This window comes from Vidua chalybeata, chromosome 1, assembly GCF_026979565.1.
Source record: "Vidua chalybeata isolate OUT-0048 chromosome 1, bVidCha1 merged haplotype, whole genome shotgun sequence".
NCBI classification, from domain to species: Eukaryota; Metazoa; Chordata; class Aves; order Passeriformes; family Viduidae; genus Vidua; species Vidua chalybeata.
Window position 1 is genome coordinate 148387362 of NC_071530.1, and position 25872 is coordinate 148413233.

At 39.6% G+C, this 25872-nt stretch overlaps 1 protein-coding gene and 1 long non-coding RNA gene across 3 annotated transcripts in view; one reads left to right on the forward strand and one right to left on the reverse strand.

The window, feature by feature from the left end:
* The window catches only part of TRAPPC9 (trafficking protein particle complex subunit 9), a 451119-nt gene that overhangs the window by 68306 nt on the left and 356941 nt on the right, over positions 1-25872 (reverse strand). The window lies entirely within an intron of this gene.
* On the forward strand, positions 19307-23996 carry LOC128793905 (uncharacterized). Its single transcript, XR_008432934.1, has 3 exons — positions 19307-19568; positions 19858-19918; positions 23564-23996. It is a non-coding gene; the product is annotated as an uncharacterized LOC128793905 (long non-coding RNA).

The window sequence follows — 25872 nt, forward strand, 5'->3', positions numbered from 1 at the left end:
TCTTCTTGCTCATGATCCTCCACACCTGGTGATCATTCAGTGATCAGCCTTGACTCCCTAGATCTTACTGGAAAGCTTTTGGGCTTAAAACCATGCTTCATTTCCTTTTTTCAATATGTCTATCAAGTAAAGCTTTTTATTCCACCTAATGCCTTCATTCACTTGGACATTATCAATTTAAGCTTTAGCTCTCAACCTTAGACCAGACTGTAAAATAAACTTGTAAAAGATTATTTGATTCTCTTCTAAATCAGCACTGGAATAAGAGGTAGAAGAATGCAGATGACAGGAACTGCCCAGGGCATCTCATCAAGTAATTGAACAGAGATTCAGTGATAATCATTGAAAAAGTAATTTACTAAGTTATTCAGTATTATGCTATTTATGAGTTACTGCTCAAGTATTTATAAATATGGAGGATAGTTCATCAAAAGACATTAAAATCCATGAGATGCATTGTTCCCTTGAGCAAAGTACCCATTCTATGTATTTTAACATCTTTATGCTGGCCTTGTCACTGAATCTATATATCCTTTTGAAAATAAAAATATCTTCTGCTTTCAAATTAGAGATCTCCCCACCTACGTGATTTTATACTTTCAATAGTATAAATTACAACTTTCAATAGTCTGAATTTAGACTACAGATTTATTTTAAGGTTTTCAACATATGCTTTGACACACAATTAAATCGACATTCTTTGCTATAATCCTTGTACTGATGTGCTGGCAAATAAAAGCAAAACTTTTAGCGCTTAGGACAATATACTACTGGTATAAAGAGACATTTTCTTGGACTAAGAAATTAGAGAATGCAAATTAGATGGTTTTGAAGAGCTAGAGAATTTAGGTTTCTAGCAAAACATAAGGCTCAGGTTTGCTCTCTGGGACAGATGTGTTCTTTTACTAGATTTTACTGCTGTATTATATTTTGATGGGAAGGTAATTCTGCACCCAGAAGTGAATTATCTCATCTAGAGTTTGGATTTATATCTTGAATTATGTCATGGCTGATGGACACAGGTGCTCAGATTGAGAGTCCTGGTTCCCCAAACCCAAACCAGGGTCCTCTTGAAGTGCACCATGGCTCCCTTGCTTTTTGCCACCTGACTACTGAGAAATATAGAGTACAACTCTATGACAATCATGAGATTTAAATTTTTTATTAGTCAGAAAGCATTTTTGAAGGTGACATTTGAAGACTCCATTTAAAGCTTAGATATACACAAGATTGTCAGAGCAGAGTTGGGCATTTGGAGATTTTGTAGTGACAATACAATGACTTTAAATAAGCAAATTAAAATCATTGTCAAACAACTGCAGTATGAAAGTGTTGAGATGTTTCCACACAGTTCTGTGTGAAGTATCATAAAAATTATTTCACACACACCCCTCCAGCAGCACCTCAGCAGCTGTTCCAGGCCAGGATGGATGAAGTTTTGAACAACCTGGTCTATTAGAAGGTGTCCCTGCCCTTGGCAGGGGATTAGAACAAGATGAGCTTTTATGTCCCTTCCAACCCAAACCATTCTGTGATTCTGTTGAAGGAATCAAAAAAAGTGCTATTCCCTTACAATGCTGCAGGACCATCAGAAAGTACTCACACAGTGTGTAGATGGAACATCTCCACACTCCACATCTTTAAAGTCCCATCTGGACAGTTTATTTAATCTTCATTTTTAGTGCAGCATAAAACCCTGTAAAAAGCAATGCCCAGAATGGGGGCCCTGAGGAAGCAGCACAAACTGCCTGTGGCTAGAACGACTCATTGTTTAGACCACGGAGGGATGACAGGGATGGAAAGCCATAAAAGTGATCCATGAGACTGAGTCTCTGGAAAACAATGTGTTCCTACAGCAAACCAGGCTTTCATCACACAAGATGTATTTCAGTATGTGCAAAGCCACTCTGAAAATATTGCTTATCTTATTGAGCAATCAAAGGGATTTTTTTTTTGGGCGCAGTTGCTCGTCATTTCTGTTCATTGTTCAGATGGTGGAAGCACAGCAGACCTTACCCCATTGTTAAGTGTCAGCTCGACTTTGGCAATCCTCCCCATCAAACCCTGACTGCCACATGAATGCACCTCACCAGGACATGAGGCTGGGAAAGTGAAACCAGATATTTTAGAAAGCCCTCACCAATATACTAATGGCCTCTCCTCTCCCCAAAGGACCAATCCTCTATCAGAAAAAGGAGACTCATATTATGGCAGACCTGAAGAAAAAAAAAGTCTCACTTGTTTTTGTCATTTGTGACTTACAGATTAACATTAGGTTGGTCAAGGGAAATGCAACACACTGGAGGATCTAGCTGTACATGCAAAATAAGCTCCCATCATTTAAATTAAAAAAATTGCCTTCCTTACCTGGAATTTGCCTTCCTTACCCCTTACCCCACTATTTAAAAGAAAAAAAATTATATATCTATATATCTATATCTATCTATATCTATCTATATCTATCTATATCTATCTATATCTATCTATCTATCTATCTATCTGTTTATAATCTTGCTACCTGGGGATACCCAAAACCTCATTTAAATTACTGAAGTTATGTCCAGAATGCCAGAATGCACAAAAGTTTGCAGAGCCCAGCTCAGAAATGAATAAGGGAGATTGCTGCAGTCCTCATTAACATGCTGCATTTCAGTTTTTGTCTTTCCCTTTGGGTAGTCACAGCATTTTCTTCTGACTTCATTAATTTTTGCTGCTATCAGGTTTTGATTACTTTCCTCTCAGACATGCTCTTAAAGCCAACCAATACAGTCACATTCTAGCAAAATCAGACCAACATCAAAGAAGCCTGTGTTTATGCCATAAAGTCCACACAATCCAAAATTATCCCCTCAGTGACAGCACCAAATCATCACACAGGGAGACAGGAGTTTCTCAGGAGCACGAGATGTCACAGCAGGGTTTTAATTTGCCCACTGGAAAATCCATTCTCAAGTGTTTACAGAAAAGTGGAAAGATAATAGATGTGAGACACTGGAGACAGATTGTATCATCTTTTCACGAAATTCATTCATATTCCAGTTCCTCCTTGCATTCAAACTGAACAGTCTTGCAAAGCTGTGCTGTCAGCTCCCTTCTCACAGCAGCAGTTCCATGGATGTCTCACCCAAGTGCCCGTGCCAGGCCATGTGTACTCAGAAAAAAGAGCAGATTATGCTCATCTTTGTCATCTCCCTGCTCTCTTTACTGTCAACAGCTGGAATCTCTTTTTTGGTGTTTAGATGATAAATTCACTGTATCTTTTCTGCATGCCATGTCTACTGCAATAAGTCTGGGATCTGTACAATAACAACCACACCAAAAAAACTAAACCAAAATCCAAATCTAAAATATGTTCTGTAAGACTTTCACTATATTATTATTGCACTATAGCCCATAATTACTGCTAGAATAGGACTACACACAAGTAATGTTTGTTAGGTAGACATTTTTCCACTATGTGTTTTAACAAAGTTCAGATAGATATAGGAGAGTATTCCAAGAGAGAAACAAGTAACCACATAACTTAGATCACTAACTGATTTATTTAGGAAGGGAACAAACTCCCAGAGCACCAGGCAGAAGTTAGTTCATCCCCTGAGATGAATTCAGCTTCCTGAACTATGCAATTGTCTTTATTTGTCACTACAGAAGTCTTATTAAAATTCAATTCAAACTCCTATTAAAATTCAACCAATCATGACATCAAACACCACTCTCTGAATTTATACAGATGCCTAAAGGAAAGATAAAAGCTAAAAAGCTTTATCTCCTTCAGTGTTAGACAACAGCCTGTCAGTCAGTTCACAAGTTTCTCTCAAAAGAAGTTCATCCCCTTGAAAAGGGCAGTTTAGTATGTGAAGGGAGCAGAGAAGGAGGAACTCAATGTAAGAAGTCACAATAATTGACTGGGAAGTTCTGAAGAGAAAAAAAAAACAGATTTTTCTTCTTCCCTCCACTGACTAAGCAACAGAAATGCTGTCACAAATCATTGGTGCAGCAGGGATTTACAGGAGGAGGAATCCTTCCAGGTCAGACACTATCCCTGCAAGAAGGTAGAAAAAGGAGCAAAGTCTAGCACAGTTCCCCCCATCACTCACATTTCCATATCTTCTCCTTCAAGAGCTCTTAACTCTTCAGGACATGAAAAAAAAAAAAAAACAAAAAACAAAAAAAAAAAAAAAAAAAAAAACCCAAAAAAAAAAAAAAAAAAAAAACACCCCAAAAAAAAAAAAAAACTAAAACCACCTCTAAGCCTTCTGGAAATCCAGAAGTTAATTCGTCCTTCAATAAGAATTTATATTGTTCCCCTATGTTATATTATATTAGATATTCCATCATGCAGTTCCCCTCACCCCTCCACAAAACACCACCCCAAAAATCTAGCTGCTCTTCATAAAATATGCTTATGGCTACTGTTTCTTGATGAAGGTCCTGATGAATACAAAAGGTTTAATAGACAGCATTGCAGAGGAGTTGTAGAGGTATCAGGAAAAAAGTCTGTCTCTCAGCCTCTCAGAATACAGTTATACTGGATTTAAAGACAGCAAGGTCAGAGACTTTAGCTGTACAGAGAAATTACTACATATTTTGCAAAATTAAACAGAATTCTGAATAGTAAGGAGAGGAAGACAGGGCTAAAAATGCTTCTTTAATGTCAGCTACTGAGGGATGGTAATGAGCAGGTCTCTGAGTGTGCTGACACACAGATCTCCTTGCACAAAGTCCATCATTTGGAAATGTGCACCCATCAAACCTCCAGCACTGGGGAGCAGAGAGCAGCATTTCCCTTAAGGCTGCCTTTGAAAGGCATCCTCCCACAGGCAGAAAAGAGCAGAAATACCATAAACTCTCGACAGCTTTCAGACTTCCAGTATAAAAAGGATTGTTCTGGGACTTTAACTAGATCTCAGTATTTTTCAGATGCTTGAGGCCAATTGCCCAAGTAATGTCCACACAGAACAACCAGAAGCTCCCTAGAGATGGAGAGCTTGGAGAACTTCCAAAGGCAAAACTGTTCTTACTCAAAACAGTGAGTAATCCAGAACCATATGGATTATGGTCTGGATTATCTGGACCCAAACATGCTACTGAAAGGGCCCACCATGATGGACAATTACCGTGTTACAGATTCATACCTAAACTTAAAGGAAGCAGCCTCTGAAGTTGACATAACCCAGGGAAAATGGGAAGAACAGGAGGGCTGAAAGCTCCCTGAGAAACATGTCAACAAAAATATATCAATAATGTCTTACTCTACTGGAGGTACAAAAGCCTGAGATACAGTGGAGCTCTCAAAGTGCCCTTTTTATCCTCCTTGTGCATCCTTCAGAGTAGAGACTCCCTGAATGGTAATGGAAGGAGAGGCACAGCATAAGGAATTCCAGATGAGCTCCTGGATGGGTAGATTTGCTATAAAAACCCAAATCCTGCCATTGCCTTGTTCTGACAGGACACCCAGAGAGAAGTGAGAGGGAATCTTTCAGCTTGGACATCTTCCAGTCAGTCAGAAGATATGAGAGAGCCAGATCTTTTTCCCTGCACAGCCCAGAGCAGCCACATCTGGGGCTTTTCCTCCATCCTCTCGACTGGGATTTGAGAAGCCCCAATTGCCTTCCTAGAGTTGGATGCAAACAACAGAAAGGATAAAACAGAGAGGCCAGCTTGTCCACGGAAAGAATGCAGCCTGGCAGGAAGAAAACCTGGAGAACCAATGTCCTGCCCTGCTGCTTTGGAAGCAGCAGCACAGGAAAACCCTTTGGCCAAGATGATAAAAGTAAATTAGCATCACCTGCTTCGTGTTTCCTCAGCTGGACACCTTTCCACCACAGGCACAGAGTATTGGAAGGTTATTTTCTCTTGCCACTGGAAGCTTCTACCTCTTCAAGAGCCTGTGCACAGCCTGGCAAGCAGACCATGCAGACTCCTGATATTACAGATTATTGGCTTTCCCACTGTTTGTTTTCCATCTCAGCCCTTCGTAATGCCATCAATTAAAGGTTAAATTTATAACTGGTGTGTCTTTTTGTAAAAGAAATTCACTCAACACTTCTCACTTGTAATGTGATTATTTTTTCTTATGGTCTCCTGAAGTGTTTCATGAAATTAAAAATTGCAGTTAGCTCCAAGACAGGAAAGAAATACTGGAGCTTATTCTAAGCAGCATGGCATCAACGCCCAATTACCGTAAAAAAACTATTTATTTAATATGCCAAGGCTAATTGTGGCAGCCCACCCAACACTTCCAAATAAATAATTAACAGCTGAATTTGGGAGCATGAGGTAATCAAGTTATCCACAGCATATGACATGTTAAAAAATGTATTGGTTTTATTTCAAAAGAGAGGAACCTTTGCATGAAGAGTATGCTATTTCTGAGTGTGAATGTATATGTATGAGACAGGAGAGGGGAAAGCTGGAAGAAAAGTCATTATTCACTTATAGCCCTAATTCATAGAAATTTCAATAGAGAATTTATAGAGCAAGTAATCTACTTTTCCTCTCCTCCTGGTAAACTAGAAGTTAGGAAAGTAAGAGAAAAGTGGGAGAATATGTCTGAGTCTCTGTTTCTACTCTGATATGCATTTATTTGCACCTAGGAAAGTTTAAATCAGTCCCAGTGAGGTCCTATGTAGGAAATAGTTTATAGTTAACTCTGAATTTCTCACAGCATCTATTCTTTTTCTGTGAAGTAACACCCAAGCCTATTCTCATTCCCAAATTGGCTTATGATTTTGGATCAACAGACTAATTGGTTATTCCAACAATTCAATGCAATACAAGGAAAGTTAAGTTCTATTTCGATGTGCCAAGAAGGAAAATCACCTTCTCAAAATCCCAAAGTCACTACTTGGGACAGTATTGATATTGAGACCCATCATCCATCTGGATTACCAAAAATTACTTTATGAGAAGTCACATTAATCAAAAAAACAAATACAAAAGGCAGGGCAGGTTCATAGGACACTGCTGCTGTAGCTCATGATTAAAAGATGCTTTAAAAAAGTTGTGCAGATCTGAGAGGGGCTGTCAAAATACAGAACTTTTTGGTTTCTCACACAAGTCCACAAGTCAAGCTTCCATTCTGTCATCCTTGCTAGAACTGGTGAACCTTTACCTTCCCCAAATACCAGCCACAAGTGTGTGAAAGACTCATCTTCTCTCTTCACTCTGGCAGAGAGCTGTGGTCAGTCTCTAGGCATATTTTTCAGTGTATTGCAGGGATTGCTCCAAGTTTCTACATAAGATTATTCCAGGTTTTGTACAGGTTCTCATTAAAGGGACCTAGCCCTATTTGTATCAGGATCATAAGAGGCAAACACAGCACAGAACATGGATTATTATATGGAAATGTCCCCATTCTACTCACAGGTACTGGAATCAAAAATCTGTTTAACACAAATCCTGGAGGTGTCCCAGGAAGCACTGAGTGACCCAGGTGAGGATACCCCCTCTTCAAGACTGAAAAAAACCTGCTTCTCTCCAAGCCTTTTGCCCGATTTCCTTTTGGAATTCCTTGTGAAGAGCATTCAGCACTGCACTCTCAAGACTTTTAACAGACCAGTGCCAAGCCATTGCCCATTACTTCCTGTGTTCCCATTTTAATTACATTTATTTTTGTTGTAATAGTAGAATCCAGAACTGAAATAACTTGAATTTCACTCTAAGATTAAAAAGCACTCCACCACTGAAACCCTTTTATGCAATGCTGTAGCCTTAGGAGACTAAACACATGGAACAGGCAACTCATTCAGGAGATGACTTTGTGCCAATGTGTGACACAGCCAAGAAGGGACAAGATTTGCTTTTAGTTTTTTTCTAACAAGAAGTTCATAATTGATCCTCTCCACATGAGCCAGTGTTTGAAGAGCTGATCTTTCCACATTGATGTGAACCCTTGATATTTTATATGGATAAGAATGTATTTTACCTATGCAAAATAAAATATTTCAGCAACAGCAGATCAGGGGGTTGAATTCACCAGAAGTCACAGAGCTTTCCTAATCTGCCTCCCTAGAAGAGAAGAATTCATAGAGTTTTTTGTAAGTATAAGGTACAGCAATCGTTTACATTAGAGGATGGTGTATATTGCCCCATCCTTGGAAATGTTCAAAGCCAGGTTGGATGGGGCTTGGAGCAACCTGGGATAGGGGAAGGTGTCCCTGCCCATGGCAGAGGGGTGGAATGAGATGATCTTTAAGGTCCCATCCAATCCAAACCATTTTATCTTTTTTATCACATAGGTAACTTTTCCTTCTAATGCCACACTGCATTAAAAAAATTAAGAAATACGTAAACAGGTGATAAGCAGAAATGAATAATTTACTTTTGCATTTGCCATTGGTAACATTAAACCTATAACCACAATGCTGTTCTGATGTCAGAACAGAATGCAGGACAGTAGGGAGGCAGAAAGAGGGAGGAAAAAAAAACTTGAAGGTTGGCTCATTTTCAGTAACAGACTTTAAGAGCCTAATCTGTTTAGTTTATCAGAAAGATTGTAAAAATTACTTGATTAGTGAGTTTCTCTATGGAAAGAAAATTAGGAGCAATAAAGGAATCTCTAGTGGGGAAAATTGTTACTAAAAGTAAGGGCTGGAAGCTGGAGCAGAAATTGAAATTAGGCAGGGAACAGGAGGATTACTCCTACCCTGACCTCTTCTTGTGAAGACCAGGGCCTTTCTACAACCAAACCTAAGCTTCTGAGCACAATGTATTAGCAAGGAGGGCCAGATAAGCTCCCAGAACAAGGAGGAGATCAAATCGAATGGCACCTTCTCACTGAAGATGTTTATAAATTCCATGGAGTCAAGGCGATCCATTTGCAGTGGTTAGTGGGAAAGGAAGGAACGACAGCAATGAGCTGGGCTTAGAATGGGATATAAGAAAGTCTCTTGTCAAACCTGGGGAAAAATCTGCCAAAAAGTGCACTCAGCAGCTGTGAAGGGCAAGGCTGGGAAGCCTGGGTGGGAGGATCAGGAGTGAAGGATGTGAAGGGTGAATGCAAATAACTGCAGCTGAAACAATTACTGAAGGGACACAAGCAGGGAATGACAAGAGCAGGGTGGTTTCTTAAATCAGGGAATATGGGGGATGAGCCCCTCCCCTGAGACAGAGATTCAGTCCTTTTGCTTATGTCCATGCTCCTTAGTCACCTTCTGGGGTGAGCAGTGGGGGAGGGCAGGAGTTGGAGTAACACGTACTCATAAAGATGGAGACAGAGCAGACAGAGACAAAGCAATAAGCCTAAAACACAAATACAAATTACAGCTTTTCTAGATATCATAGATATAAAATGGATGATATCTGAGTTGCTTTTGGAAAAGCAGGGAGTGTCTGACAGGGATCTAATTTGGTTGGGTCAAAACAGCCATTAACAAAGAGTTCTCTACAGAAAAAGAGATAATTTCCAAAGATCTTCTTAAATGCAATGCTTTATAAAGAGACATCAAGTCCATATTAGCTTGTATTGGATGTAAAAGGGAGGAAAGATCCAGTCAGAGGTCTGCAAGAACTAGGAGTTTTTCCATCTTCTTGGACTCAGAGCTTTTCATAAAACTGATTGACTGTTCACCCTCTCACATATTTATTCATTTGGCAGCCTGGTTTCCCAGAAAGCTATCTCAATTCAACAATGCCTGTGGAGCAGAGACAAAACCTGGAAACAGGGAATGATGGATCATTTTCTGGTATGGCAGTGTAAGAATGGAATGGCAGGGGCCTCATCCAGACATCCTCACAACAAATAGAAGAGCATTAAAAGTATTCACTACCAGCTAAGAAAGAAGGCAGCATTAGAAAACAAACGGGAGCTAAAGGAAGCCAGGCAGAAGACCTGAAGCAGCCTGAAGACAGAGGGGATGAGGAAGCAGGAAAGGGAATGTCTGAATGTCTTTTGTCAGAAGACAAAAGCAGCATGTTAATCTTTGTATCATGCGAGAGGCAGAAGCCAAAACCAGTCTGCAGCTCCTTTGAGCAGAGCATGGGCCTGAAGACATTGCTGCTGCCCCTGCTAAGTGGAACACGAGGTGCAGCCTCTGATTCCATTTCTGTGTTGTGCTTCCTAGACTGTTTTATGTCATTTTAAATAACTACACCCAGTGCGTCTCAGTGCAGGCTGGTCTGTGGACCAAGAGATTTCACTAACAGCTGTTTCCCTCATTTTCCTTTTCCACATAAAATCATGTTGTGTGAAGTTATAGTTCCCCATGCAACTCTGAAGAATTTCTGGGAGCGACTCAACAGTGGGCAGGGGTGAATTAGTTAACACAGAAAACTTTCTCCAAATTTCTTCTTGGACAGTGAGCAGTACCCAAGAATACACATGGGAAAGACAGGACCATTAGGCTTTCTGAAGGTTTGTTGTGTGAACTGGAGTCTGTCAGACCCTACATCCCAGTCCACCTCACAGCCCGGTTCTGTAGTCCAGTTTGTCCGTGCAGATGTTATGGGAAACTGTCAAAAACTGCTCTCCTGAAATCCAGGGCAGTGAAACCACCATTTTTCTCATCTCCTCAGAATCCTGAGCTCCACCATCCCATGGTCACTGCAGCCAAGGCTTCCCTTGACTTTCACAGCCCTAACTAGTTCTTCTCTGTTTAAAGGGTCAGGCCCAGGCAGATCATGACCACCCATCAGCTCCTCAATCACCTGTGTCTGGAAGCTGGCACCAATGTACTCCATGAGCCTCCCCTATTACTTTTGTGCTGCTCTGATGTTCTTCCAGCAGTTTTTGAGATGGTTAAGGTCCCCTGTGAGGACCTTAACCAGTGTCAGTGTCAGTCCAGGTGAGGCTTCTTCCAGCTCCTTGCATAGGGACACCCAGCACAGAATCTGCCCTCTGAACCCGACCCAGCAGCTCCCAGCTGTCTCTTCACCAGTTCATGTTTACATCCTTCTGTCTAAACACATTGCACTACTTACAGCTTTGGTTTCTGTTTGGGATTAAAACCAGAGAGTGACAAAGTGCTCTGGTTTATCTTTCCTGCTAGCGACACTCCAGCGCTTCCCAGCTGCACTTGCAGGGGTCCTGCTTAACCTACCTCAGCTCCACATGGAGAATAAAATTAGAAAAGGCTGCATAAAAAATATTAAGAAAATATTTAGAAAGTAAACACAGATGGAGATGTTTCTTGGCCGTTGGTATTGTGGAGTGTCCTTGACCTCACCAAAGTTCCTTCCTTTCTTCCAGGACCATTCACAGTGAAATCAGCACATGTTTAGATTTGCATCTCTGTAGCCAAAAGCATGCTCTTGAATGTCTTTATTTTCCATTGCTTTGAGAAATTCTGCAAATAAAGTGTTGTTTTAACAGTTTGCATGAAAACACAGCAGTGACTAAGATCCGTTACACTACATTTTGAGCCCAGACACCTAGAGAATTAGCTAAATGTGCACAATCTACCTCCTACATAAGTGAAGATTATGGTTAACTCTCTTGGAGTCAATGCAGTTAAGTCAGTGTAAGGTAAGATAAACAGGAGTAAAGTCTACAGCATTATTTTAAAAAGGAGGAAATACAAAAAATAGAAGTAAACAGACCACAGTCTTTCTGCTAGAAAGCACAAACAACCACCTACATGAAGAAAAGTGAAGTAGGTGTGTGTTGGCCATTATTGATATAATTAGGATCTGATTTTAAAAAATATGTTTTTACAGAGGAGAAGTTACATAGTAAAAATGTGTGTCAGCAAGTTATGTCACTTTAGTTATGTAATTGAAAATTAGGCTAACATACATGACATTTTTTTCTGTAGATAAATCTCACAGGATGCAGAAGATGAATATTACAGAATTTAATGTTGCTCTTAAAGCTATAATTTCAACATTTGACATCCTAAAAGTTGCAAAAAGATCAGAGCTTTATTTGAAAGAAGACACTGCTGGACCTTGCTCAGCTTTTTTAAGGTGTTTTCACCTAAACAAGGTAAACTGAATTAAATAAACCATTTCTTTCTCAGATAGTTGTGTACATGAAGAAGATTGGGATGAGCCCTGGAAGTTCTGTACTGGCAGCAGAGAGCAGAGCTGGTGGGATGGAATGGGAAGGGCTGAAGGACAGAAAGGTGAGGATCAATGGAGGTTAACAGATGAACCCTGGCTGCAGTGGCAGGTCGGCACTGAAGTGCAGGAGCACAATGTGACCAGAGTGGCCAATTAGAAGAGATGAGAAACTGCTGGAAAAAGAGCCAGGCATTAATTTAAGAAGCCTGACTGTGAAGTGAACATAGTCCAAGCAAGGAACGAAACTAAGTTTGTGGATAATAACAAACACTGTAAATCTTATTAAGTAGGAAGTCTAAAGAGGCTTTTCTCTAGTTTTGTACCTAAGAGTCTGAAAATCATTGCATTATTAGATTAGCTTACAGAAAGGTAGTCATTCAATATCCCAATCTTATCCATAGGGAAAAAAAATTTTGAAGAAGAAGATTTATAAAAACCACTGATGCCAAGGCCTATAATTGGAGAAGAAGGATGGTTTAGCCCAGAGTTGGGATAACAAATGCTAGCCCAGGGAACTCAGACATTGAGTTCAATGGGGATTATAAAGCTTAATAAAAGGCAATACTAGTCAGCTCTGGCTCATTTTTTTTCCCAGCATTGAGACAAGAAGTAGTTGCAAGTGCTGGCTGCAATTGTTCATACTCATTGAACAGTTTCTCTCTGGCCCTAATCAGAGTCAGAGGAAATGTCCATACCTAAAATGAGTTCTCACTCCTCAGTCCAAGTGGGACTGAAAGGCTGCATGTAAAGAAACAAATCAAGAAGGCAGTTCACAACTGCAAGATTTAGTCACATTGCTCTAGTCAAGGACTTGGGGGACCCAGGCTTCTTTCCCTGCTCTGTCACAGTGTTCTTGCACACCTTGAGGCATGCCGTGAATTCTCTCCCCTTGCTTCTCAGCTGCACAGCAGAGATAAAAGTTCCTCCCTAATTTAGGAGAGTGCTGTCAGCCAAACAAAAAACAAACAGGGGGTGCTCAGACATAACCACACTGTAAAAAGTCAAATCTTAAAATTAAAAATTCAGGAAAGGACTTGTATTCAAAACAATGTTAAAGTACAAGCTAAATATACAGGTTTATTTAAACCACTGTGGAATAATTAAAAATTTAAGGGCACTTCAGTTTCAGCACATTTTCATTCACTGTCCTAAACAACATTTTGAATACAGCCAAAGCATGTTCATTAATTCCTAAAGATGCACATAAAATCCTGAAACTGTCAAAAGAAAAATTAGCTGAAAGGAGTCCAGGAATTCAAATTCCAAACTACTCTGGCATAATTAGCACAGCAGAAACAAGACCCTACCAGGAAGTAAAAGGAACTTTTGATTTCATACAATTTTGTACCAAAATTCTCTAACCTATAAATCAATTTACCAGCTCAATGTAATGCAAGCTACAAGCTTTGTCAAGTCTTAATTATTCCTAAGTATTTAATACTTAAAGCAAACCAAGCGTAGTCTCAACTACTGTGACTCCCTCAGATGAAACAGAAAAAAATCAGTTTTCCGAACCACCACTATATTATAACCAACCTCCTTTTTCTCAGGTGTTGAAGGATAGTCTCTGCAACCAAATATCAACATGGAGAGACAGCTAAATATTTTTCTATCTGCTCTTCACCGCTGAAATTTAATCTCATATGCTACATGCCAGCCATGAAGGTATTAGAGAGCTTCATGTCCATCACTTCTTAATCATATGCCTGTTGTACTTTTAACCTCTACTAGTAAAAAAACCCCAGACACTGGATTTATCTTAGCAGCATCTTGGAGTTCTTTTTGGTTATTTCCTATATATCAGCAAACATTGCCTGCCAGGTTGTTTGTCTGATAGCCTCAATAATCTTAACAGTTTTATTCTCTCTAATGTTATGCTTTGGTTTTGGTTAGCAGAGCTGTTTTCTAAAACTCTCGGTAGCATCAAACATGTTCAAAACAGGGAAAAAACCACGTGGACTTGAAGCTAGTAAAGAAGCCTTAACCAAACTGATAAGCAGGCTTCAATCTGAAGGGTTCAAAGATTTTTTTTTTTAACTGATTATCACAGCATAAGCTCTACCCAATATCCCACATACACTCAGCACCTACTAGCAGAGACAAACAACATTTTACCCTGCATTTACAGAACAGTAATTTTAATTGACCAGAAAAGATGCAGATTCAAGCACAGGATATCTGCACCAGTCTCAGTGGGGTGTTCTCTTGAAGAGACATTGGTACAATCCAGTGATGAAGTCAGAGGGCACCTCTGTGTCCCCATTCCTGATGCTGCATCATTGGCACTGGCTGAACAAGCTCCTGTAGTGTCAAGATATGGAGCAATTCTGTATTTCTAGAATTTAAATGTAAAACATCCTTTTTTATCTACATTAAAAAAACAACAACACCAAAAAAAAAAGGGATAAAAGGATAATATGCCATTTCCTTCTGGTAATATCCTTTTTAAGCAAAACTAATATATTCCTAGTTGAGAAGTAATTACAAATCTTTTCTGGTTCCAGTTTTACTTAAGTTCCTCTTATTTCTCATTACCCAATCTTTGCAGATATTATACTTATCGTCACTGATACCTCTCCAGAGGTTTTCTGTCAATTTCTGGTGAATTACCAGCACAATGAACAATTTCTCTGTACCATTAATATTACAGAATACAGAATGGTTTGGGTTGGAAGGAACCTCACAGATCATCCTGTTCCAACCATCCTTGCATGTGCAAGGACACTTTCCACTAGACCAGGATGGTCAGAGACTTTTTATTATAATTACCATTCTATTTTAAAGGAAGCACACAATCCACACACTGCATAACTTCACATTGTAGAAAATATTGAGGTTTTTTTCTGGTTGCTTTCTATATGCTGCAAAAGGTTGATTTTCCTCTGCTGTCTCATTCTCATTAATTTGCCTTCCAGGTTTTCCCATTAATAAACAAAAGTTAAATTTTAATTAATTATTAATCACCTGAATGTGAACAGTCAGAATCCCTACAAGAGGTTTTATAGAGATCCACCAAGTCTCCATTCCTAAACCACACGATTTCAAAGAATGTTTTCCAGAGATAAGGACAGTTACAAAATGAGTTTTAATGTACTATCTTGGGATAAGTGGGAAATGCTCTGGCACCCCCTAAAAATACTTTTTTGAATCAAGAATAGTAATGTCCTGGTAACAGCAGCTCTAAAACTTTTTTCCCACATGAATCTCCATCTTCCTTCAGCTGTTGTTTATGTCTTTGTAGTGCCTATGTTGCATCCTTTGTCATGTTTATATTCCTTGTAGACAATGATGGAGACCATAACTATTTAAGGTATAAAGTAAGGAGTTATTTTCCTTTATGAGTTTTAAAATTGAAAAAGTTGTTGAGAGCCTTGGATCCCCTTCTGGCCCCAGTGGTTCTTGGGTTTGTACTTTTTGTTTCAAATGTGTAGCCTAACATTGAACCCTAAGCTGATCAGAGATGTAAATCAACATATTCTCCTGAAATTCTCTTAAATTCACAGAAGTCTTCATTCAAAATTGGAGAAAAATATCCTAGCACTGACTGAAAGCAACTTCTTGGTGTGGTCACTTGGCACATTAGTGCATCTCAAGGCATTGTATCAAGAGAACATTTCTTCCATAATTTTATTTCTGTGACTACCAAGGCTGCTCCAAGCTGTTCTGAGTGATTATCTAGCACTCATTTTCACTTTCTTAATAATAAGTTGACAGCATGCAGCAGATAAATTGATTCACACAGCCACAGAATTGATAAATTCTGAACTGGAAGGAGATTGCTGTTGCCATGCAAGTCAGCAGGAATCCTGAGTTTGCTTGCTTTCCTCCTCCTCTCTTTCCCACAAACTCAGGCAGAAGGGACTTTGTCAAGAAAACTTTGAGAGGGATAAGAACAATTAGCAGAGGCACAACATGTTTTCACAGAACAAATAAAAGAACAACTGTGCGTGTATACCCAGGGAAGAAAAAAGCTGTATAAGACTTTATCATCTAAAGCTCTCTTAAGGACCACAACTGTAGTGTGTCCATTCCAGAAGGGAAAAGGACACTGCTCACAAGGTCTCAGCAATGGCAGGAGTGGGAATAAAGCAGGATGGCTGTCAAACATCTCCAAACCTCCCTCAGGTGCTGCCCCACACACAGTAAGTCTCAGGAAAGGAAGCCCAGGAGTCCTGTCAGCTTCACATAAATGTGGCTTTCCCAATAGATTCCACATGTAAGATAATGAAAGAAAAGTCAGGAGACCTCAACCAAAATGTGTTCACATGTAAAATAATAAGAATTAACCATGGTAGGTCCCACATCTGTATTTTGAGCCAGGCCATTAACTGGAACCTATGAAAAGCTTCAATGTCCATCAAGATTCAGAGTCATACAAGAAGCCTTAATTTCTCCATTTCCTGACTCCTTGGGGATTTGACTTTGCCATTCAGTCTTACTTTTCCTGACCTAACCCTCTTTCAGCCTCATTTTCAGAAATCAGAGAGCCACACACTGACTCCAAAGCAAATTGGCTTTGCGGTGTCTCATAACCAACATGTTTGGATGATGAATCAAAGAAAAGCTGACCAAGAGCCTCACTGCTGAGATTTACAGCCACACAAATCATGACCTCACCTTGAAACTGTCTCGAATAAAGAGACTGAAATTCTCCTTCCATCTGCACAACCTGATATAGTCACATTATAGCTGAGGATCCTGTGCCCCACTTTGTGGAATAAAGACTGTGTTTAAGCAAAATGCAGCTTTAGACTACTGTGGTATTTTTAGTGACTAAGAAAAACTACCAAAGGGAATTCCCAAGCAGTAATGCAATTTAGCAGGCTAATACTCACTTTTACTTTGAAAAAAAGCCATTAAATTATGCCAGTATAAAATATGCTGAAGAAATATTTGTAATGTGTGTACACAAACAACTGACACAAACATATTTAAGGAAAGCTGCGACCCAAGGAGACAGGGTTTAATTTCAAATAAAATCAATTTAAGGTACTTGATGTGTCCATACAAAGGCAGAGGCTTTTCGTAGTGAGAACAGAAGGCAAAGTATTGGGAAGAAACTATTCACTGTGAGGGTGCTGAGGCCCTGGCACAGGTTGCCCAGAGAAGCTGTGGCAGCCCCTGGATCCCTGGAAGTGTCCAAGGCCAGCTTTGATGGATCTTGGAGCACCCTTGGACAGTGGAAGGTGTCCCTGCCCATTGCAGGGGGCTGGAACTGGATGATCTTTATGGTCCCTTCCAACCCAAACCATTCCATGGATCTCTTTTTGTACAGCCACTCTCCAGGAGCTGATGTTCCCAAGGAGTCCATCCACACTTTCTAATACTTCCCTCACCTCTCAGACTTGAAGTGAATCTTAATTGCTTTCTAATTAAATCAGGATGTTATTTTTCCCTACATTTGCCCTGATTTAAATATTTGGTTAAATACTTTCTAATTAAGACAGGATATTATTTACATGAGAAGTCTGATACTTCATTAATGATGCAAAGCAGAGAGCTGCAGTTCTTTCCCATGGAACAGTCTCGGATCACAAGATTTTCAAAATTGTAACTTAAAACTTGAAAGCCTGAGATTTATTCCCTCCCTGTTGACCTTAATAAATAAAATCTAAGGATTTCAAAACTTGGTGACTGGAGTGAAGGAGCCTTTCTTCTTCAGAATATTCCCTCTAAAGATTACTTTTTTGAGGAAAAGCTGAAACAATTTCTGAAACTGTGATGGGTTAATTTTCCAGAAATGAAACTGCACTGAAAGCAGCAATGAAAATTGACATTTGACAACAGTATTACATTATTTAGTGCTGACATTAAACAAGTAATATCTTTTGCTGCCACTGCAAAGCTTTATATTGCATCTATCAAGCACTTTTCAGGTTTCCAATGCAGTCAAAATGCTAATCAAGTTAAATAGTTACTGGGCACATCCTGATTTAACGTTTGCTTTGATTTCAGTACCAGCAAAGTTAGTATTTCTTTATTGGGCCTGAAGTTCAAAATACTGCATGGTGTCAGAGAGGAGGACAAGGGCCATAAGAACCCAGTTATCAGAAAAATGAAGTATCAGCAATCAAGGGTCTAGAAATCAGCCTATTTGGACCCAAGTTAAACAAAAAGCCAGAGGTGGGGAGAGGAATGTTAAACCACACAGACTTCCCATTTGCACAACTAAATAAAGATAATGAAATAATGATTCTTCTTCCTTCTGCACAAACCTAGTCAGCCTCTGATCTCTGAATACTAGAATATTATCGTTATTATGCTGCATTAATATGCAATATAATACTTTTCCACTATTTTGAACACTCTGCAGGACTCTGGTGGTTAATATTCCATTTTAGAGAAGGCAACACTGTGAAAGGGACGGCAAGTGGCAGGATCTAGACCACACAATGTGACAGAAGCATCTATTAAGGTAATTGCTTCATCCTCAGGAAATTACAACATGTTAATATTTCCCAATGAAAATTCAAAGTCTCAGCCCAAACACAGCATAAAAACACAGTGCCCAGCCCTAGCTCCTGGACAAACATCACAAGCAGCATTTTGCTTGGATACATGCAGAAAACACACAGACTTTGGAGTGGCCAGCGGTGCCTGCCTAGTGAATCATCCCATTTTTGCAGGCTCTCCAGCTACAACAGCAAGAGCCTGAACCACCTGTTTGCAGTATAATGAGCTATTAGCACCTTTGCTTCAGCAATTCACCGATGAGAGGTGTCCCAGCACAGCTCTTTGGGGCTGTAAATGAAAATCCTGCAATTGACAGATGCTACCACTACAGGGCTGTCTGCTCCCACAGCCAAATATGTTTTTGCCCTGATTATTAAACTCTGTAAACCCCACTGGGGAGAGTCACAGCCATCTAAGCAACTCCTATAAGGATCATCATCTATTTTACAGCTGATTTGTGTGTTCCTTGTTGAGAAGTAACACCCTGCTTTTAACTGCAGCTGCTTGCTTGTTGATCTCACCCACTCAGAGTGTGGGTATAAGAGGAGGACTGGGATGAGCCAGAGGCCCTGGTGGGAGGAGGACACTGCACCTGGTCTGACCACCCTTTTCTTTTGTTTCTTTAATCAGTAGAATCACAGAATCATTAAGGTTGAAAAAGACCTCCAAGATCATTGAGTCCAACTTTTGACCAAGCACAACCATGTCAACTAAACCACAGCACCAAGTGCCACATCCAGTTGTTCCTTGAACACCTCCAGGGATAGTGATGTCACCACCCCCCCTCGGGCAGAACCTTCCAAAGCCTGACAAACCTTTCAGTGAACAAATTCTTCCTGATTTCCAACCTGAATCTCCCCTGGTGCAGCTTGAGGCCATCCTGTCACTGGTCACCTGGGAGAAGAGGCTGATCCCAACCTGGTACAACCTCCTGTCAGGGAGCTGTAAAGAGCAATGAGATCTCCAATGTTCACATAAAGAAAAGAATCAAATATTGAAGACAAGTGTGTCTAAATATTTGAGATAATCTGGCATAGAAAGTATTAACAGGAGTTTCTTCAGTAGTTTCTTCCAATAAGAAAAGGCAGCCTGAAGGCAGAGACATGCTAATTAAGGTATTTAATGAAAACTGAAGAAGGGGAAAGGCTGCTACAGAGCACCTCTCACTGCCACACAGCAATCCACTGTCCAGCCACAAGAAAGGAAATAAAATCTCAGTATTGCCCAGAGGATGAAGATAAGGTTCTGCTTGAGGGTGGGATAACAGACAAGTCATATTTTGGGAAAAGGTGGAGAAGGGAGACAAAATCCATCCTGAAGTAGGAAAACCTATTAGAAACCTATTAAAACCTATTAGAAATAGTGAAAATCAGTGACTATAAAAATTTCTCTGACATTTGGCAGGGAAGGAGAGCTCCCCAAGAGATCTTATAACAGCTGAGAAACACGAACATGCCTACATTTGGTAAGATAAAAATTTTGAGTCCAAGTGATTAAACTGATTTGCCTCAGGCCATATGAAAGTTTCACAAAACCTGGGTGTCCACATAGAGACCTCCACCAAAAGCCAACCTCTGCAGGGGAAACTTCTCTGGCTTGGTCTGCAAGATCAAAGTAGCAACACAAACTTTTCCTGATCCTCATCCAGATCATCACACTACCCAACAGAGTAACTTTCCCTGTGAAAGGACTGGTACCTTCACTTGTATTTTTTGGAACTGATCTGCACTCCACTGATCATGTAATTTTTTTTCTGTAAGAAAAAGTCAGCAGTGAAAATAAAATGCAAAGAATTTGTAAGTTTTATGTCATCATTTTTTTCTATTCTTTTCACCTAAATTATGATTTTGTCTGTGACCCAATTCCTAAATATTATACTCTAGATAACCTCTAGTTTTTTCCTGGAATATGTGAGGTCATACTGTCTTTTTAATAACTATAATATGAAACATATCAAATACAAGACCAAATACCAAAAAATTCCTCTTCTTTTACCAGATCCATTCTCATCTTCCATAGATATAAATAGAGAAAAGATTGATGTTTTCTCAGATAAATAAGATACAAACCAAAACCAAAGAATAAGGTATTTTTATGATATATTTTGGAAAGAATTGAAAATTACAAATCAGTGGTTCATTTTTTAATTATACATCTTTTCCCGATACTTTGAGAATACATTAGCTCAGCAGTATCTGTAGTTTACAGTAGCAATTAGCATCCTGGGGAGTCAGCCACAAATAACAAATTCATAAACAAAGTAGAATTAATCAAGGGAAAAATTAAAATAAGGAGGAGCTTGCATAATCTTAGGATGACAGAACAGCTAAGAGAAGCCCTTGCTCCAGGCAAGGATTAGTCTGTCAAAATTATGGTCAAATATTTAAACACTCTTCTTTTTCCTTAATGGTTTCTGAAGTTAATGCGAAGTAATGATATTATTAAATAATAACTGTATTATGGCCTGTCTAATAATTAAATTCAAACCATAATCACCTTGCTAAACTTCAAGATGTCCTTGCAAATTTTTCATTTCAGCAGGAGAAGGTACAGGGGAGATGCTCTTACCCATCAATGCATAGGCAGAGAAAATAATAGACAGCAGTGAACAAAATCCCAAAGTTAAACTGTTTCTAAATGGAAAGATGTGGAAGAAATGTCTTCTGCCATTACATGATTACTTTATCAGACCTACAGCAAGTAAAAATCAGCCCATCCATTATTTTATGTACACAAGATGGAAAGGGGTGCTGCCTGGGAACAGCACAGAGCTGCCATCTCACCTCTGCCAGCTGAAACATGCCCTTCCTAAAAGAGAACACCAGGCTGGCTTTGGTTAAGCCAGGCTTTTCTCAGGCAGTGCCCCCTCACTATCACGTGTTTGGATATCAGGCTACAGCAATAGACACAATTCCCACATGGATTTCTTCAACTGCAGTGAGGGAAGAGGATGGACAGAGAGAAGGCAAAGAGGTCGCTTTTCTCATTTACCTTTTCTTATAGGTAACAATTCACAACAGAATCTAGAGCCACAATTCTGAAATCCCAGTCATGCTGCTGCATGAAGTGACCACACACTCTGCTAAAATTATCTGCCAGATCAGGCCAAGATCACTGGCCAGCCCTTTACCTGGCTCTGTGCTGGAATCTCAGACTGGGCAGCAATGCATTTCCACTGATTCTTCTATTCAACTATTCATATTATCAGGGCTATAATTTCACTGGCAATATGTTGGGTTTTTTTTATTGTTCCCAATCCATGACAGTCTGGAAAAAGCACTCTTTAAGGAAGATATTTTTAACAGAGTTCAGCACGAAAAAAAACAGAGATGGGGCTACAGCACTTCTGACCAGCAGACAACTCCCCCAAGAACATCAAGCTCAGAGATGTTTTTCCAGCAGCACACAACTTGCAGTTTGTTTTTTTTTTTTTTTTTTTTTTTTGTGAAGCTTACCTATACTTTGTGTAACAGTACTTCAATGTGCATTTTTATAAGGAGAAAACTCTTGGAAGAAGAGTCCATGCAGTCTACTGGAAGGCTTGCTGTGGTAAATCTAATTTAGCGCTGAAGTACTGACAAAGACAGAAACTTCAGGAAAAAAAAAAAAAAAAAAAAGAAAACCAGAAAGAACAAAGACAGAACAGAGATAGAATCATCCAAGCTTGTCAGAAAGGCAGGAAACACTGTCTGTCTTGGACACACTTTACTTGAGTATACCTTGCAAACTTACAGGAAAATTCACAAGTGCAAAGTTACATCCTTAAACAACAAGATGAGGCAGTTATTGAAGTGCTATGATTTGTTTTGCATCTCTATCTAAAGTAGTTTCCCTTTAGAACATCCTGCTGAAAGGCAGAGAAGGGCTCTGAAGTGCTATTTTCCTTACATTTGTGAGAAAAAGCCTTTGTACTTAATATTGGTTGAGACCCACAGTATTTTAGGATTGGAAAGCGCACTTAGATTGCCCACCTCGTACATGAAAGCCCGAGAACAATTCAAAAACAGCAGAATTAATACAGTCTTAAAAGAGAAAAATCAATGCAGCATTTGTACTTCTTTTTTTTTGCCCCCTTGAGCACCAAAACATTCACTAATTAGACTTCATAACACTGCTCCTGGCTGGGTAACAATTATCACTACCATTTTACAGGTTGCTAACGAAGAAGTTTTGCTCAATTAGAAGTGAAAGGATCAATATCAGGCTATACCACATCTCAAAAGGACAGAGGCCACTGCAACCTGAAGTGCCTCAATCCACTGGGTGACAAGATAAAGTGCAATTAGTTATGCATTTTCTCTGATCAAAGAGAGAAATTTCTAATGGACTGCCCTGCTCCGGCAGAATGTGCCGCTATCTTTCCTCTTTGTAACAGCAAAATTACAGTGAAAAGAAACAATTTTCTACAAAGCAAGTCCTAAACACAACAGTGCAGAAGCTATTTTGGCAGCTAATGCTCAATGTTTCGTGCTGCCTTTATTCTTAAGGCAAAGGGTACACATTTCATCAGCTGCAAGCTGAGAAGTGGATCTGTAGACAAAATGAAGATATCTCATACCTTAACAGAAAGGAAAGCAGATGAGTCACTTTAAATTAGAATCAATGGGAACAATAATCCTACAGCTAAGTCTTGATATTTCTCAAGTACTTTCATAAATTTTCAGAAGGGGCATTTCTACCACTTAAACTAATACAAAGCAAGGGATCAATATTACAAGGGTTTCTGTATTGCACCAGAGAGATTTGAAAAAATTCAACTTGCTTCTGTGCTTCAGATCTTCCTATCTAAATTCTCTCTGTTCCCACTGGCCTTCAGCGACACACAGTAATTAAATGAACAAGCTCAAATTTTTCAAAATATTTGCAATATTTTATTATTTGCACCATTTTATGCAAGTTATGTATCTTAAAAGTGTTTCAAGGATATTTTTGAGCTCAAACAGAGCTGATGGAGGGCTCTAAGTCCATGCTATCCATGAGGACCTATTTTAATTTCCCAGAGCCTTGTACTAACCAGGGCTAGTTTACAAGGAAAAGTCAGTACTGGGGACGTGATTCAATTCTTGGCTACAAAAATACTTCATCTTCCTTCTCCTCCCATTTCTTTCAGTCTCTGGCCTTCATTATAAAAGAGTTGGTCTGACAATCAAACTGAAAGCTTGAAACTCTGTGGAATGTCCTGCACAGTAAAACCTCCTGTGCATTGTTACAAGAACCACCTTGCCCCACACTCAGTGTGTTTCTCTCACCACTTGGGACAAGACCCAGAAAGGCAGCTGGGCCATCCTGGCTCCAGCAGGGAGGTTGTCATTGCTGTCAGCTCGGGAGTCTGTGTTCCAGTCCATCATCTTCTGGCCAAGACTGTGATGCTCTTATAAACAAGGAGACAGATTATAAACTGACTTGATGTAGTGTAATGATGGAAGTGACATACATGGAAACAACACCTTCTCTCTTCTGGCTGTGTCTCATAATCTCTCTCTGCCTTCCCCCATGATTTGATTTTTTCTATTTATTCTCTTCCATATGTTTCTGTATAATGGAGAAAGCACAAATAAACTACAAAGTACAAAAAGGAGAAGAGACATCTCTCTATAATTATAAATCTTGTTGTGTGATGCTTTGTATCTGTTGAGCATTTGGGGAAACAGATTTTAAGAACAGATTCCATTAACAATAATGGGACAAGTTTCCAAAGTAATACAAGCTGGTGCACTTCACAGGAGCAAAGGCTTCCATTACAGGCTTCAGGCAGTTTTTCCTTTGCTGTGCTAAATCACTAAATCTAAGGAGTAAAATCTGCAGCTTTTGCCTACTTCCATAGTGACAAATGCTACAGAGTAAAACTCTGTCCAGGCACACCAATAGTGTTGCAGTGAAAGAATAAACTGTACTGCTTCCAAAGCAGAGTCAAATTCTTGATCTCTAACACTGCTGGTTCACTACCTCTACAGGGTGCCCACTAAAGTGCTCAAAATAGGCAGAACTACCCCAGAGAAGTTAATTGATGTCCAAAAGCATATTTAATTTGGCATAAGCAGCACGACAGAGGAGCATGTGAACTATCAGCACACCCAGCTTAGTTATTTCCATGAAACAACAGATTTACAGTAATGGGTTTTAGCATGCTTCTCATTAAGGAATTCTTTTGGACCTCATGAAGGAATAGGTGTGCACCTGTGTTCATGGGGATTCCTGAAGCCAGTGGAAAAGATAACCCTGAGGTGTGAAGGGGAATGTGAAAAGATAATGTGAAAAGATAACCAGGTGACCCTCTGTGGTCCCTTCACACCTCACCCATTCTGTGATTCTGTGGTTATGTATTTTCCCCCTCTATCCAATTAACCTGGTGACCATTTTCATGTAAGAATTTTCAACCAGGCTCTACTTTTAATATGCAGAGTGCTAGAAAACACTTGTGCTAAGACACTTTGCTAGACATATTTCTAGTTATGCATGCAAATCCATTGAATTTCACAGAAGCTGGTGTACCATACCTCTGCTTTACCAACATACATCTCCAATGCTCTTTTTTTCCCTTTGTACTTTAAACAATTTAACACATGAAATTGGAAGGTGCTGGGTTTTTTTAGTAAGTTAGAACTTCTTCACAAAGCTCAACGATGCTCAGATGACATTGGATGGGACAGCTGGAAGCCAGCAACAAGCAATGCTGCAGCTCTGTCTTAGCAGGCACAGAGAGCTTTTCAAATATATACTGAGGATGAAGCAGATACTGCTGTTGAAAAGCAAGTGCTTTGCTTAAGTTTGCTTGATAAATTTCAGTAATGTTATCATTAAAAATTGAAATTAACTTTCAGTTGCTTGGGCTCTATATTCTGTTTCAAGTGTTTTAGATGCAGTGGTCTGGTTTTCATAAAAAAAGTCTAAATTTTTGCTTCAGGATGTTTCTGTATGATTGCCAAGTCTCCCTTTAAACTAATCTCCCCTCCCTTCCCGTCTACTGTAGCATTTATCATTACTGCACTTATTAATTTTTAAAGGCTGCCCTTCTTCACAAGAGCTATATAGGAAAAAATGGGAAGGTGGAACCATGACAGATAATATAAATCTGGAAAACAATTTCCTTCTCCATTCACAGCTGCCAAAACTCAAAATACCCCACTCTTGAAGTGCACATGAAGTGCCCCACATGAAGTGCATGACTTCATGCACTGCTGGTGACTTACAAGTGAAGTAGAATTTGTTCCCTTACATTTCAACAAATATGAGGAACAGCAAATTGGCATAGATGCTTCTTTTCAGTAGCAGTCATCTTGTCTGGCCAAATGCACTTTTTCCTCCTTCTGTGGAGACAGAGAGATCTCCTGGCTGGCCCCTTTCCTACAGAGCAAAGCAATACAAATCCAGACGAATCCTGCAACTTCCAAGCATTTTGTCAATTCTGAGCATCCTGCC